This window comes from Pristiophorus japonicus, unplaced genomic scaffold (genome assembly GCF_044704955.1).
Source record: "Pristiophorus japonicus isolate sPriJap1 unplaced genomic scaffold, sPriJap1.hap1 HAP1_SCAFFOLD_30, whole genome shotgun sequence".
NCBI classification, from domain to species: domain Eukaryota; kingdom Metazoa; phylum Chordata; class Chondrichthyes; family Pristiophoridae; genus Pristiophorus; species Pristiophorus japonicus.
In genome coordinates this window covers 11318484-11332487 of record NW_027252779.1, presented here as the reverse complement: position 1 = coordinate 11332487, position 14004 = coordinate 11318484, and the positions used below count along the sequence as shown (strand labels likewise).

General features: G+C 44.5%; 14 non-coding genes across 14 annotated transcripts; all 14 read left to right on the top strand.

Annotated features, from left to right (window-relative positions):
* Positions 1-524: 524 nt before the first annotated feature.
* Positions 525-598, top strand: trnai-aau (transfer RNA isoleucine (anticodon AAU)). The gene has a single exon. It is a non-coding gene; the product is annotated as a tRNA-Ile (tRNA).
* A 541-nt stretch (positions 599-1139) lies between these two features.
* trnae-uuc (transfer RNA glutamic acid (anticodon UUC)) lies at positions 1140-1211 on the top strand. The gene has a single exon. It is a non-coding gene; the product is annotated as a tRNA-Glu (tRNA).
* A 1425-nt stretch (positions 1212-2636) lies between these two features.
* Positions 2637-2710, top strand: trnai-aau (transfer RNA isoleucine (anticodon AAU)). The gene has a single exon. It is a non-coding gene; the product is annotated as a tRNA-Ile (tRNA).
* A 542-nt stretch (positions 2711-3252) lies between these two features.
* Positions 3253-3324, top strand: trnae-uuc (transfer RNA glutamic acid (anticodon UUC)). The gene has a single exon. It is a non-coding gene; the product is annotated as a tRNA-Glu (tRNA).
* Positions 3325-4747: 1423 nt separating this feature from the next.
* On the top strand, positions 4748-4821 carry trnai-aau (transfer RNA isoleucine (anticodon AAU)). Its single transcript has one exon. It is a non-coding gene; the product is annotated as a tRNA-Ile (tRNA).
* Positions 4822-5362: 541 nt separating this feature from the next.
* trnae-uuc (transfer RNA glutamic acid (anticodon UUC)) lies at positions 5363-5434 on the top strand. The gene has a single exon. It is a non-coding gene; the product is annotated as a tRNA-Glu (tRNA).
* A 1425-nt stretch (positions 5435-6859) lies between these two features.
* On the top strand, positions 6860-6933 carry trnai-aau (transfer RNA isoleucine (anticodon AAU)). The gene has a single exon. It is a non-coding gene; the product is annotated as a tRNA-Ile (tRNA).
* Positions 6934-7475: 542 nt separating this feature from the next.
* Positions 7476-7547, top strand: trnae-uuc (transfer RNA glutamic acid (anticodon UUC)). Its single transcript has one exon. It is a non-coding gene; the product is annotated as a tRNA-Glu (tRNA).
* Positions 7548-8970: 1423 nt separating this feature from the next.
* On the top strand, positions 8971-9044 carry trnai-aau (transfer RNA isoleucine (anticodon AAU)). The gene has a single exon. It is a non-coding gene; the product is annotated as a tRNA-Ile (tRNA).
* Positions 9045-9585: 541 nt separating this feature from the next.
* trnae-uuc (transfer RNA glutamic acid (anticodon UUC)) lies at positions 9586-9657 on the top strand. Its single transcript has one exon. It is a non-coding gene; the product is annotated as a tRNA-Glu (tRNA).
* A 1425-nt stretch (positions 9658-11082) lies between these two features.
* On the top strand, positions 11083-11156 carry trnai-aau (transfer RNA isoleucine (anticodon AAU)). The gene has a single exon. It is a non-coding gene; the product is annotated as a tRNA-Ile (tRNA).
* A 542-nt stretch (positions 11157-11698) lies between these two features.
* On the top strand, positions 11699-11770 carry trnae-uuc (transfer RNA glutamic acid (anticodon UUC)). Its single transcript has one exon. It is a non-coding gene; the product is annotated as a tRNA-Glu (tRNA).
* Positions 11771-13193: 1423 nt separating this feature from the next.
* On the top strand, positions 13194-13267 carry trnai-aau (transfer RNA isoleucine (anticodon AAU)). Its single transcript has one exon. It is a non-coding gene; the product is annotated as a tRNA-Ile (tRNA).
* Positions 13268-13808: 541 nt separating this feature from the next.
* trnae-uuc (transfer RNA glutamic acid (anticodon UUC)) lies at positions 13809-13880 on the top strand. The gene has a single exon. It is a non-coding gene; the product is annotated as a tRNA-Glu (tRNA).
* The last annotated feature ends 124 nt before the right edge of the window (positions 13881-14004 follow it).

The window sequence follows — 14004 nt, the reverse complement described above, 5'->3', positions numbered from 1 at the left end:
CGGTATCATTATACTTTACATTGACACAACCTGAGCTCTGAGATGTGTTTTGGACCCATTGCCCCGAAACGATGACAGAGTGGGTGGGGCAATTCCTTCCGGGGTCAGGTTTTCTTTCAAAAAGGTGTGAGAAAACTTTGCTTCGTTTACTGTCAGACCGAAATAGTTCAGTTGGGAAGGCGTTTGACTGAAGATCCAGATGGTTCATGGCTCAATCCCGTGTTTCAGCAATTTTTGGTTATTTCGCGTTCCCTTCATTCTAAGGGTAGTGGCTGATTTTATATCGGGACAGTGGGCTGTTCAGCGGTTGCGTGATAATAATTTTCAACATGAATTGTTTTTAGATTAAGCTGTTACGTTCTGTTACGTTCTATTTACACTCTGCGCAGTGTTGTAGATGAACAGTGAACAATGTTTAAGCGATGTGATGCGTTCAATGTTTATGCAGCAAATCTGTCATCCAGTGTGAGTTGGAAACACAATCCCCGCAGAGTGAGCTTTCACGCAACGTTAACACAACTTGTGGCCGGTTAGCTCAGTTGGTTAGAGCGTGGTGCTAATAACGCCAAGGTCGCGGGTTCGATCCCCGTACGGGCCATTCCAGTGTTTTTCATAATTTTTATTCGGTTTTTAATCACGTTGAAAATCAAATCTTTATAATGACACAAATCCACACAGAATCACAAGGGTTGGGAATTATTTGGAATAACAGTCATTGCTACTTGCCGACGGGGTGGAGAGGCACATCTTTCTGTTTATTTCTGTTTCTTGGTTTGCTGATAAACGATGAACCGGAGGCCTGTTCCCATAAATGCTCAAAAGTAGGAACAGACAGCCAGAACGGTTCTGTCGCCTGGAGATGGGCAAAAGACTGCAGTTCAGGACAAAAACACTAAATGAAATGTTCACCCGGCACCGAGAGTGAAAAATCCCGAGAAAAGGACAGAATGAAATAGATTTCAGTGGATGCCTACCCGCACGTGATGCTGCGGATGCGCGGACATATCTTTGGTGTTCTCCACAAAAAATGCCATTTGCTCCGAACAGTTTTACCTGGCGCGAAAGTGGTGAGACTTTGGAAGGAGCAAGCAGGAAAGACTGTGTGGGTCTGCTTGTTGGCAAGCAAATGTGTAGCAGCTTCCCTGGTGGTTTAGTGGTTAGGTTTCGGCGCTTTCACCGCTGCGGCCCGGGTTCGATTCCCGGTCAGGGAACATTGTATTTTCGGCCGTTTGACCTGCATGGCTGTTCTTGAACAAATTCACAGCTCACTGCACTCTTGCTGCCCCAACCACATCAGCAGCGCATCATTCGTTGTCGTGATACAGCACACACTTCTGTGCCTTCCGTTTCAAAGTCAGCAGTAAATGAGGAGATCTCGCTCTCGCTCAACTGGTGCTGATTGACACCGTAAATGTTGCCGATCATGGCTAACTTTAGCCTTCCGTGTACATTTTTGCGGCACATCACTCTAGCTTACCATCTGTCAATGCATTGCCAGTGTGGAAATATTCAGCATTTTAAACTTAGCAACGTCTGCAAGACTGGAATCAGTGAATGCCTGGGCCATAGCCACTGATAACTTATCCCGAGCATTCATTTGGCCTGGGCCCCTCCTATATTGCACATTGGCTCACTGTGTGTCTATGTTTAGCGTTCACAGGCAATTTACAAGTTCTGAATTTCCCAGCAGTGAATTCATGGAGTGATTGATCTAACCGATATTCAACATCAGTATTGTTAAGTCTCAAACAGTTATAAACTCTCCAGTATATTTCACTGTGTCTTCAAGACGGTGAGATCGAGCCTGTTGTGCAAGCTTTGTTTCTTTATGATCACTTCAGCAGAACATTAAATCAACATGTGGAATTGAATTGCTGATTGACACTGTAAATTTGCCAACATTTAACTGCAGTGTGACAACAATCACCGTTATAATTAGGCTTCCATTACGTTCTTGCACGACATCACCCTAAGTAACCTAGTTGATCACAGCACAGATATCAGTTAATTCATTGCCAGTGCGAAAAAATACACATTTTGAACTTAGCAACGTGTACAAGACCATTGCCTGGATCGTGGGCACTGATAACGGAACATGAGCATTAAGATTTTCGGTATCATTATACTTTACATTGACACAACCTGAGCTCTGAGATGTGTTTTGGACCCATTGCCCCGAAACGAGGACAGAGTGGGTGGGGCAATTCCTTCCGGGGTCAGGTTTTCTTTCAAAAAGGTGTGAGAAAACTTTGCTTGGTTCACTGTCAGACCGAAATAGTTCAGTTGGGAAGGCGTTTGACTGAAGATCCAGATGGTTCATGGCTCAATCCCGTGTTTCAGCAATTTTTGGTTATTTCGCGTTCCCTTCATTCTAAGGGTAGTGGCTGATTTTATATCGGGACAGTGGGCTGTTCAGCGGTTGCGTGATAATAATTTTCAACATGAATTGTTTTTAGATTAAGCTGTTACGTTCTGTTACGTTCTATTTACACTCTGCGCAGTGTTGTAGATGAACAGTGAACAATGTTTAAGCGATGTGATGCGTTCAATGTTTATGCAGTAAATCTGTCATCCAGTGTGAGTTGGAAACACAATCCCCGCAGAGTGAGCTTTCACGCAACGTTAACACAACTTGTGGCCGGTTAGCTCAGTTGGTTAGAGCGTGGTGCTAATAACGCCAAGGTCGCGGGTTCGATCCCCGTACGGGCCATTCCAGTGTTTTTCATAATTTTTATTCGGTGTTTTAGTCACGTTGAAAATCAAATCTTTATAATGAAACAAATCCACACAGAATCACAAGGGTTGGGAATTATTTGGAATAACAGTCATTGCTACTTGCCGACGGGGTGGAGAGGCACATCTTTCTGTTTATTTCTGTTTCTTGGTTTGCTGATAAACGATGAACCGGAGGCCTGTTCCCGTAAATGCTCAAAAGTAGGAACAGACAGCCAGAACGGTTCTGTCGCCTGGAGATGGGCAAAAGACTGTAGTTCAGGACAAAAACACTAAATGAAATGTTCACCCGGCACCGAGAGTGAAAAATCCCGAGAAAAGGACAGAATGAAATAGATTTCAGTGGATGCCTACCCGCACGTGATGCTGCGGATGCGCGGACATATCTTTGGTGTTCTCCACAAAAAATGCCATTTGCTCCGAACAGTTTTACCTGGCGCGAAAGTGGTGAGACTTTGGAAGGAGCAAGCAGGAAAGACTGTGTGGGTCTGCTTGTTGGCAAGCAAATGTGTAGCAGCTTCCCTGGTGGTTTAGTGGTTAGGTTTCGGCGCTTTCACCGCTGCGGCCCGGGTTCGATTCCCGGTCAGGGAACATTGTATTTTCGGCCGTTTGACCTGCAAGGCTGTTCTTGAACAAATTCACAGCTCACTGCACTCTTGCTGCCCCAACCATCAGCAGCGCATCATTCGTTGTAGTGATACAGCACACACTTCTGTGCCTTCCGTTTCAAAGTCAGCAGTAAATGAGGAGATCTCGCTCTCGCTCAACTGGTGCTGATTGACACCGTAAATGTTGCCAATCATGGCTAACTTTAGCCTTCCGTGTACATTTTTGCGGCACATCACTCTAGCTTACCATCTGTCAATGCATTGCCAGTGTGGAAATATTCAGCATTTTAAACTTAGCAACGTCTGCAAGACTGGAATCAGTGAATGCCTGGGCCATGGCCACTGATAACTTATCCCGAGCATTCATTTGGCCTGGGCCCCTCCTATATTGCACATTGGCTCACTGTGTGTCTATGTTTAGCGTTCACAGGCAATTTACAAGCTCTGAATTTCCCAGCAGTGAATTCATGGAGTGATTGATCTAACCGATATTCAACATCAGTATTGTTAAGTCTCAAACAGTTATAAACTCTCCAGTATATTTCACTGTGTCTTCAAGACGGTGAGATCGAGCCTGTTGTGCAAGCTTTGTTTCGTTATGAACACTTCAGCAGAACATTAAATCAACATGTGGAATTGAATTGCTGATTGACACTGTAAATTTGCCAACATTTAACTGCAGTGTGAGAACAATTACCGTTATAATTAGGCTTCCATTACGTTCTTGCACGACATCACCCTAAGTAACCTAGTTGATCACAGCACAGATATCAGTTAATTCATTGCCAGTGCGAAAAAATACACATTTTGAACTTAGGAACGTGTACAAGACCATTGCCTGGATCGTGGGCACTGATAACGGAACATGAGCATTAAGATTTTCGGTATCATTATACTTTACATTGACACAACCTGAGCTCTGAGATGTGTTTTGGACCCATTGCCCCGAAACGATGACAGAGTGGGTGGGGCAATTCCTTCCGGGGTCAGGTTTTCTTTCAAAAAGGTGTGAGAAAACTTTGCTTCGTTTACTGTCAGACCGAAATAGTTCAGTTGGGAAGGCGTTTGACTGAAGATCCAGATGGTTCATGGCTCAATCCCGTGTTTCAGCAATTTTTGGTTATTTCGCGTTCCCTTCATTCTAAGGGTAGTGGCTGATTTTATATCGGGACAGTGGGCTGTTCAGCGGTTGCGTGATAATAATTTTCAACATGAATTGTTTTTAGATTAAGCTGTTACGTTCTGTTACGTTCTATTTACACTCTGCGCAGTGTTGTAGATGAACAGTGAACAATGTTTAAGCGATGTGATGCGTTCAATGTTTATGCAGCAAATCTGTCATCCAGTGTGAGTTGGAAACACAATCCCCGCAGAGTGAGCTTTCACGCAACGTTAACACAACTTGTGGCCGGTTAGCTCAGTTGGTTAGAGCGTGGTGCTAATAACGCCAAGGTCGCGGGTTCGATCCCCGTACGGGCCATTCCAGTGTTTTTCATAATTTTTATTCGGTTTTTAATCACGTTGAAAATCAAATCTTTATAATGAAACAAATCCACACAGAATCACAAGGGTTGGGAATTATTTGGAATAACAGTCATTGCTACTTGCCGACGGGGTGGAGAGGCACATCTTTCTGTTTATTTCTGTTTCTTGGTTTGCTGATAAACGATGAACCGGAGGCCTGTTCCCATAAATGCTCAAAAGTAGGAACAGACAGCCAGAACGGTTCTGTCGCCTGGAGATGGGCAAAAGACTGCAGTTCAGGACAAAAACACTAAATGAAATGTTCACCCGGCACCGAGAGTGAAAAATCCCGAGAAAAGGACAGAATGAAATAGATTTCAGTGGATGCCTACCCGCACGTGATGCTGCGGATGCGCGGACATATCTTTGGTGTTCTCCACAAAAAATGCCATTTGCTCCGAACAGTTTTACCTGGCGCGAAAGTGGTGAGACTTTGGAAGGAGCAAGCAGGAAAGACTGTGTGGGTCTGCTTGTTGGCAAGCAAATGTGTAGCAGCTTCCCTGGTGGTTTAGTGGTTAGGTTTCGGCGCTTTCACCGCTGCGGCCCGGGTTCGATTCCCGGTCAGGGAACATTGTATTTTCGGCCGTTTGACCTGCAAGGCTGTTCTTGAACAAATTCACAGCTCACTGCACTCTTGCTGCCCCAACCACATCAGCAGCGCATCATTCGTTGTCGTGATACAGCACACACTTCTGTGCCTTCCGTTTCAAAGTCAGCAGTAAATGAGGAGATCTCGCTCTCGCTCAACTGGTGCTGATTGACACCGTAAATGTTGCCGATCATGGCTAACTTTAGCCTTCCGTGTACATTTTTGCGGCACATCACTCTAGCTTACCATCTGTCAATGCATTGCCAGTGTGGAAATATTCAGCATTTTAAACTTAGCAACGTCTGCAAGACTGGAATCAGTGAATGCCTGGGCCATAGCCACTGATAACTTATCCCGAGCATTCATTTGGCCTGGGCCCCTCCTATATTGCACATTGGCTCACTGTGTGTCTATGTTTAGCGTTCACAGGCAATTTACAAGTTCTGAATTTCCCAGCAGTGAATTCATGGAGTGATTGATCTAACCGATATTCAACATCAGTATTGTTAAGTCTCAAACAGTTATAAACTCTCCAGTATATTTCACTGTGTCTTCAAGACGGTGAGATCGAGCCTGTTGTGCAAGCTTTGTTTCTTTATGATCACTTCAGCAGAACATTAAATCAACATGTGGAATTGAATTGCTGATTGACACTGTAAATTTGCCAACATTTAACTGCAGTGTGACAACAATCACCGTTATAATTAGGCTTCCATTACGTTCTTGCACGACATCACCCTAAGTAACCTAGTTGATCACAGCACAGATATCAGTTAATTCATTGCCAGTGCGAAAAAATACACATTTTGAACTTAGCAACGTGTACAAGACCATTGCCTGGATCGTGGGCACTGATAACGGAACATGAGCATTAAGATTTTCGGTATCATTATACTTTACATTGACACAACCTGAGCTCTGAGATGTGTTTTGGACCCATTGCCCCGAAACGAGGACAGAGTGGGTGGGGCAATTCCTTCCGGGGTCAGGTTTTCTTTCAAAAAGGTGTGAGAAAACTTTGCTTGGTTCACTGTCAGACCGAAATAGTTCAGTTGGGAAGGCGTTTGACTGAAGATCCAGATGGTTCATGGCTCAATCCCGTGTTTCAGCAATTTTTGGTTATTTCGCGTTCCCTTCATTCTAAGGGTAGTGGCTGATTTTATATCGGGACAGTGGGCTGTTCAGCGGTTGCGTGATAATAATTTTCAACATGAATTGTTTTTAGATTAAGCTGTTACGTTCTGTTACGTTCTATTTACACTCTGCGCAGTGTTGTAGATGAACAGTGAACAATGTTTAAGCGATGTGATGCGTTCAATGTTTATGCAGTAAATCTGTCATCCAGTGTGAGTTGGAAACACAATCCCCGCAGAGTGAGCTTTCACGCAACGTTAACACAACTTGTGGCCGGTTAGCTCAGTTGGTTAGAGCGTGGTGCTAATAACGCCAAGGTCGCGGGTTCGATCCCCGTACGGGCCATTCCAGTGTTTTTCATAATTTTTATTCGGTGTTTTAGTCACGTTGAAAATCAAATCTTTATAATGAAACAAATCCACACAGAATCACAAGGGTTGGGAATTATTTGGAATAACAGTCATTGCTACTTGCCGACGGGGTGGAGAGGCACATCTTTCTGTTTATTTCTGTTTCTTGGTTTGCTGATAAACGATGAACCGGAGGCCTGTTCCCGTAAATGCTCAAAAGTAGGAACAGACAGCCAGAACGGTTCTGTCGCCTGGAGATGGGCAAAAGACTGTAGTTCAGGACAAAAACACTAAATGAAATGTTCACCCGGCACCGAGAGTGAAAAATCCCGAGAAAAGGACAGAATGAAATAGATTTCAGTGGATGCCTACCCGCACGTGATGCTGCGGATGCGCGGACATATCTTTGGTGTTCTCCACAAAAAATGCCATTTGCTCCGAACAGTTTTACCTGGCGCGAAAGTGGTGAGACTTTGGAAGGAGCAAGCAGGAAAGACTGTGTGGGTCTGCTTGTTGGCAAGCAAATGTGTAGCAGCTTCCCTGGTGGTTTAGTGGTTAGGTTTCGGCGCTTTCACCGCTGCGGCCCGGGTTCGATTCCCGGTCAGGGAACATTGTATTTTCGGCCGTTTGACCTGCAAGGCTGTTCTTGAACAAATTCACAGCTCACTGCACTCTTGCTGCCCCAACCATCAGCAGCGCATCATTCGTTGTAGTGATACAGCACACACTTCTGTGCCTTCCGTTTCAAAGTCAGCAGTAAATGAGGAGATCTCGCTCTCGCTCAACTGGTGCTGATTGACACCGTAAATGTTGCCAATCATGGCTAACTTTAGCCTTCCGTGTACATTTTTGCGGCACATCACTCTAGCTTACCATCTGTCAATGCATTGCCAGTGTGGAAATATTCAGCATTTTAAACTTAGCAACGTCTGCAAGACTGGAATCAGTGAATGCCTGGGCCATGGCCACTGATAACTTATCCCGAGCATTCATTTGGCCTGGGCCCCTCCTATATTGCACATTGGCTCACTGTGTGTCTATGTTTAGCGTTCACAGGCAATTTACAAGCTCTGAATTTCCCAGCAGTGAATTCATGGAGTGATTGATCTAACCGATATTCAACATCAGTATTGTTAAGTCTCAAACAGTTATAAACTCTCCAGTATATTTCACTGTGTCTTCAAGACGGTGAGATCGAGCCTGTTGTGCAAGCTTTGTTTCGTTATGAACACTTCAGCAGAACATTAAATCAACATGTGGAATTGAATTGCTGATTGACACTGTAAATTTGCCAACATTTAACTGCAGTGTGAGAACAATTACCGTTATAATTAGGCTTCCATTACGTTCTTGCACGACATCACCCTAAGTAACCTAGTTGATCACAGCACAGATATCAGTTAATTCATTGCCAGTGCGAAAAAATACACATTTTGAACTTAGGAACGTGTACAAGACCATTGCCTGGATCGTGGGCACTGATAACGGAACATGAGCATTAAGATTTTCGGTATCATTATACTTTACATTGACACAACCTGAGCTCTGAGATGTGTTTTGGACCCATTGCCCCGAAACGATGACAGAGTGGGTGGGGCAATTCCTTCCGGGGTCAGGTTTTCTTTCAAAAAGGTGTGAGAAAACTTTGCTTCGTTTACTGTCAGACCGAAATAGTTCAGTTGGGAAGGCGTTTGACTGAAGATCCAGATGGTTCATGGCTCAATCCCGTGTTTCAGCAATTTTTGGTTATTTCGCGTTCCCTTCATTCTAAGGGTAGTGGCTGATTTTATATCGGGACAGTGGGCTGTTCAGCGGTTGCGTGATAATAATTTTCAACATGAATTGTTTTTAGATTAAGCTGTTACGTTCTGTTACGTTCTATTTACACTCTGCGCAGTGTTGTAGATGAACAGTGAACAATGTTTAAGCGATGTGATGCGTTCAATGTTTATGCAGCAAATCTGTCATCCAGTGTGAGTTGGAAACACAATCCCCGCAGAGTGAGCTTTCACGCAACGTTAACACAACTTGTGGCCGGTTAGCTCAGTTGGTTAGAGCGTGGTGCTAATAACGCCAAGGTCGCGGGTTCGATCCCCGTACGGGCCATTCCAGTGTTTTTCATAATTTTTATTCGGTTTTTAATCACGTTGAAAATCAAATCTTTATAATGAAACAAATCCACACAGAATCACAAGGGTTGGGAATTATTTGGAATAACAGTCATTGCTACTTGCCGACGGGGTGGAGAGGCACATCTTTCTGTTTATTTCTGTTTCTTGGTTTGCTGATAAACGATGAACCGGAGGCCTGTTCCCATAAATGCTCAAAAGTAGGAACAGACAGCCAGAACGGTTCTGTCGCCTGGAGATGGGCAAAAGACTGCAGTTCAGGACAAAAACACTAAATGAAATGTTCACCCGGCACCGAGAGTGAAAAATCCCGAGAAAAGGACAGAATGAAATAGATTTCAGTGGATGCCTACCCGCACGTGATGCTGCGGATGCGCGGACATATCTTTGGTGTTCTCCACAAAAAATGCCATTTGCTCCGAACAGTTTTACCTGGCGCGAAAGTGGTGAGACTTTGGAAGGAGCAAGCAGGAAAGACTGTGTGGGTCTGCTTGTTGGCAAGCAAATGTGTAGCAGCTTCCCTGGTGGTTTAGTGGTTAGGTTTCGGCGCTTTCACCGCTGCGGCCCGGGTTCGATTCCCGGTCAGGGAACATTGTATTTTCGGCCGTTTGACCTGCAAGGCTGTTCTTGAACAAATTCACAGCTCACTGCACTCTTGCTGCCCCAACCACATCAGCAGCGCATCATTCGTTGTCGTGATACAGCACACACTTCTGTGCCTTCCGTTTCAAAGTCAGCAGTAAATGAGGAGATCTCGCTCTCGCTCAACTGGTGCTGATTGACACCGTAAATGTTGCCGATCATGGCTAACTTTAGCCTTCCGTGTACATTTTTGCGGCACATCACTCTAGCTTACCATCTGTCAATGCATTGCCAGTGTGGAAATATTCAGCATTTTAAACTTAGCAACGTCTGCAAGACTGGAATCAGTGAATGCCTGGGCCATAGCCACTGATAACTTATCCCGAGCATTCATTTGGCCTGGGCCCCTCCTATATTGCACATTGGCTCACTGTGTGTCTATGTTTAGCGTTCACAGGCAATTTACAAGTTCTGAATTTCCCAGCAGTGAATTCATGGAGTGATTGATCTAACCGATATTCAACATCAGTATTGTTAAGTCTCAAACAGTTATAAACTCTCCAGTATATTTCACTGTGTCTTCAAGACGGTGAGATCGAGCCTGTTGTGCAAGCTTTGTTTCTTTATGATCACTTCAGCAGAACATTAAATCAACATGTGGAATTGAATTGCTGATTGACACTGTAAATTTGCCAACATTTAACTGCAGTGTGACAACAATCACCGTTATAATTAGGCTTCCATTACGTTCTTGCACGACATCACCCTAAGTAACCTAGTTGATCACAGCACAGATATCAGTTAATTCATTGCCAGTGCGAAAAAATACACATTTTGAACTTAGCAACGTGTACAAGACCATTGCCTGGATCGTGGGCACTGATAACGGAACATGAGCATTAAGATTTTCGGTATCATTATACTTTACATTGACACAACCTGAGCTCTGAGATGTGTTTTGGACCCATTGCCCCGAAACGAGGACAGAGTGGGTGGGGCAATTCCTTCCGGGGTCAGGTTTTCTTTCAAAAAGGTGTGAGAAAACTTTGCTTGGTTCACTGTCAGACCGAAATAGTTCAGTTGGGAAGGCGTTTGACTGAAGATCCAGATGGTTCATGGCTCAATCCCGTGTTTCAGCAATTTTTGGTTATTTCGCGTTCCCTTCATTCTAAGGGTAGTGGCTGATTTTATATCGGGACAGTGGGCTGTTCAGCGGTTGCGTGATAATAATTTTCAACATGAATTGTTTTTAGATTAAGCTGTTACGTTCTGTTACGTTCTATTTACACTCTGCGCAGTGTTGTAGATGAACAGTGAACAATGTTTAAGCGATGTGATGCGTTCAATGTTTATGCAGTAAATCTGTCATCCAGTGTGAGTTGGAAACACAATCCCCGCAGAGTGAGCTTTCACGCAACGTTAACACAACTTGTGGCCGGTTAGCTCAGTTGGTTAGAGCGTGGTGCTAATAACGCCAAGGTCGCGGGTTCGATCCCCGTACGGGCCATTCCAGTGTTTTTCATAATTTTTATTCGGTGTTTTAGTCACGTTGAAAATCAAATCTTTATAATGAAACAAATCCACACAGAATCACAAGGGTTGGGAATTATTTGGAATAACAGTCATTGCTACTTGCCGACGGGGTGGAGAGGCACATCTTTCTGTTTATTTCTGTTTCTTGGTTTGCTGATAAACGATGAACCGGAGGCCTGTTCCCGTAAATGCTCAAAAGTAGGAACAGACAGCCAGAACGGTTCTGTCGCCTGGAGATGGGCAAAAGACTGTAGTTCAGGACAAAAACACTAAATGAAATGTTCACCCGGCACCGAGAGTGAAAAATCCCGAGAAAAGGACAGAATGAAATAGATTTCAGTGGATGCCTACCCGCACGTGATGCTGCGGATGCGCGGACATATCTTTGGTGTTCTCCACAAAAAATGCCATTTGCTCCGAACAGTTTTACCTGGCGCGAAAGTGGTGAGACTTTGGAAGGAGCAAGCAGGAAAGACTGTGTGGGTCTGCTTGTTGGCAAGCAAATGTGTAGCAGCTTCCCTGGTGGTTTAGTGGTTAGGTTTCGGCGCTTTCACCGCTGCGGCCCGGGTTCGATTCCCGGTCAGGGAACATTGTATTTTCGGCCGTTTGACCTGCAAGGCTGTTCTTGAACAAATTCACAGCTCACTGCACTCTTGCTGCCCCAACCATCAGCAGCGCATCATTCGTTGTAGTGATACAGCACACACTTCTGTGCCTTCCGTTTCAAAGTCAGCAGTAAATGAGGAGATCTCGCTCTCGCTCAACTGGTGCTGATTGACACCGTAAATGTTGCCAATCATGGCTAACTTTAGCCTTCCGTGTACATTTTTGCGGCACATCACTCTAGCTTACCATCTGTCAATGCATTGCCAGTGTGGAAATATTCAGCATTTTAAACTTAGCAACGTCTGCAAGACTGGAATCAGTGAATGCCTGGGCCATGGCCACTGATAACTTATCCCGAGCATTCATTTGGCCTGGGCCCCTCCTATATTGCACATTGGCTCACTGTGTGTCTATGTTTAGCGTTCACAGGCAATTTACAAGCTCTGAATTTCCCAGCAGTGAATTCATGGAGTGATTGATCTAACCGATATTCAACATCAGTATTGTTAAGTCTCAAACAGTTATAAACTCTCCAGTATATTTCACTGTGTCTTCAAGACGGTGAGATCGAGCCTGTTGTGCAAGCTTTGTTTCGTTATGAACACTTCAGCAGAACATTAAATCAACATGTGGAATTGAATTGCTGATTGACACTGTAAATTTGCCAACATTTAACTGCAGTGTGAGAACAATTACCGTTATAATTAGGCTTCCATTACGTTCTTGCACGACATCACCCTAAGTAACCTAGTTGATCACAGCACAGATATCAGTTAATTCATTGCCAGTGCGAAAAAATACACATTTTGAACTTAGGAACGTGTACAAGACCATTGCCTGGATCGTGGGCACTGATAACGGAACATGAGCATTAAGATTTTCGGTATCATTATACTTTACATTGACACAACCTGAGCTCTGAGATGTGTTTTGGACCCATTGCCCCGAAACGATGACAGAGTGGGTGGGGCAATTCCTTCCGGGGTCAGGTTTTCTTTCAAAAAGGTGTGAGAAAACTTTGCTTCGTTTACTGTCAGACCGAAATAGTTCAGTTGGGAAGGCGTTTGACTGAAGATCCAGATGGTTCATGGCTCAATCCCGTGTTTCAGCAATTTTTGGTTATTTCGCGTTCCCTTCATTCTAAGGGTAGTGGCTGATTTTATATCGGGACAGTGGGCTGTTCAGCGGTTGCGTGATAATAATTTTCAACATGAATTGTTTTTAGATTAAGCTGTTACGTTCTGTTACGTTCTATTTACACTCTGCGCAGTGTTGTAGATGAACAGTGAACAATGTTTAAGCGATGTGATGCGTTCAATGTTTATGCAGCAAATCTGTCATCCAGTGTGAGTTGGAAACACAATCCCCGCAGAGTGAGCTTTCACGCAACGTTAACACAACTTGTGGCCGGTTAGCTCAGTTGGTTAGAGCGTGGTGCTAATAACGCCAAGGTCGCGGGTTCGATCCCCGTACGGGCCATTCCAGTGTTTTTCATAATTTTTATTCGGTTTTTAATCACGTTGAAAATCAAATCTTTATAATGAAACAAATCCACACAGAATCACAAGGGTTGGGAATTATTTGGAATAACAGTCATTGCTACTTGCCGACGGGGTGGAGAGGCACATCTTTCTGTTTATTTCTGTTTCTTGGTTTGCTGATAAACGATGAACCGGAGGCCTGTTCCCATAAATGCTCAAAAGTAGGAACAGACAGCCAGAACGGTTCTGTCGCCTGGAGATGGGCAAAAGACTGCAGTTCAGGACAAAAACACTAAATGAAATGTTCACCCGGCACCGAGAGTGAAAAATCCCGAGAAAAGGACAGAATGAAATAGATTTCAGTGGATGCCTACCCGCACGTGATGCTGCGGATGCGCGGACATATCTTTGGTGTTCTCCACAAAAAATGCCATTTGCTCCGAACAGTTTTACCTGGCGCGAAAGTGGTGAGACTTTGGAAGGAGCAAGCAGGAAAGACTGTGTGGGTCTGCTTGTTGGCAAGCAAATGTGTAGCAGCTTCCCTGGTGGTTTAGTGGTTAGGTTTCGGCGCTTTCACCGCTGCGGCCCGGGTTCGATTCCCGGTCAGGGAACATTGTATTTTCGGCCGTTTGACCTGCAAGGCTGTTCTTGAACAAATTCACAGCTCACTGCACTCTTGCTGCCCCAACCACATCAGCAGCGCATCATTCGTTGTCGTGATACAGCACACACTTC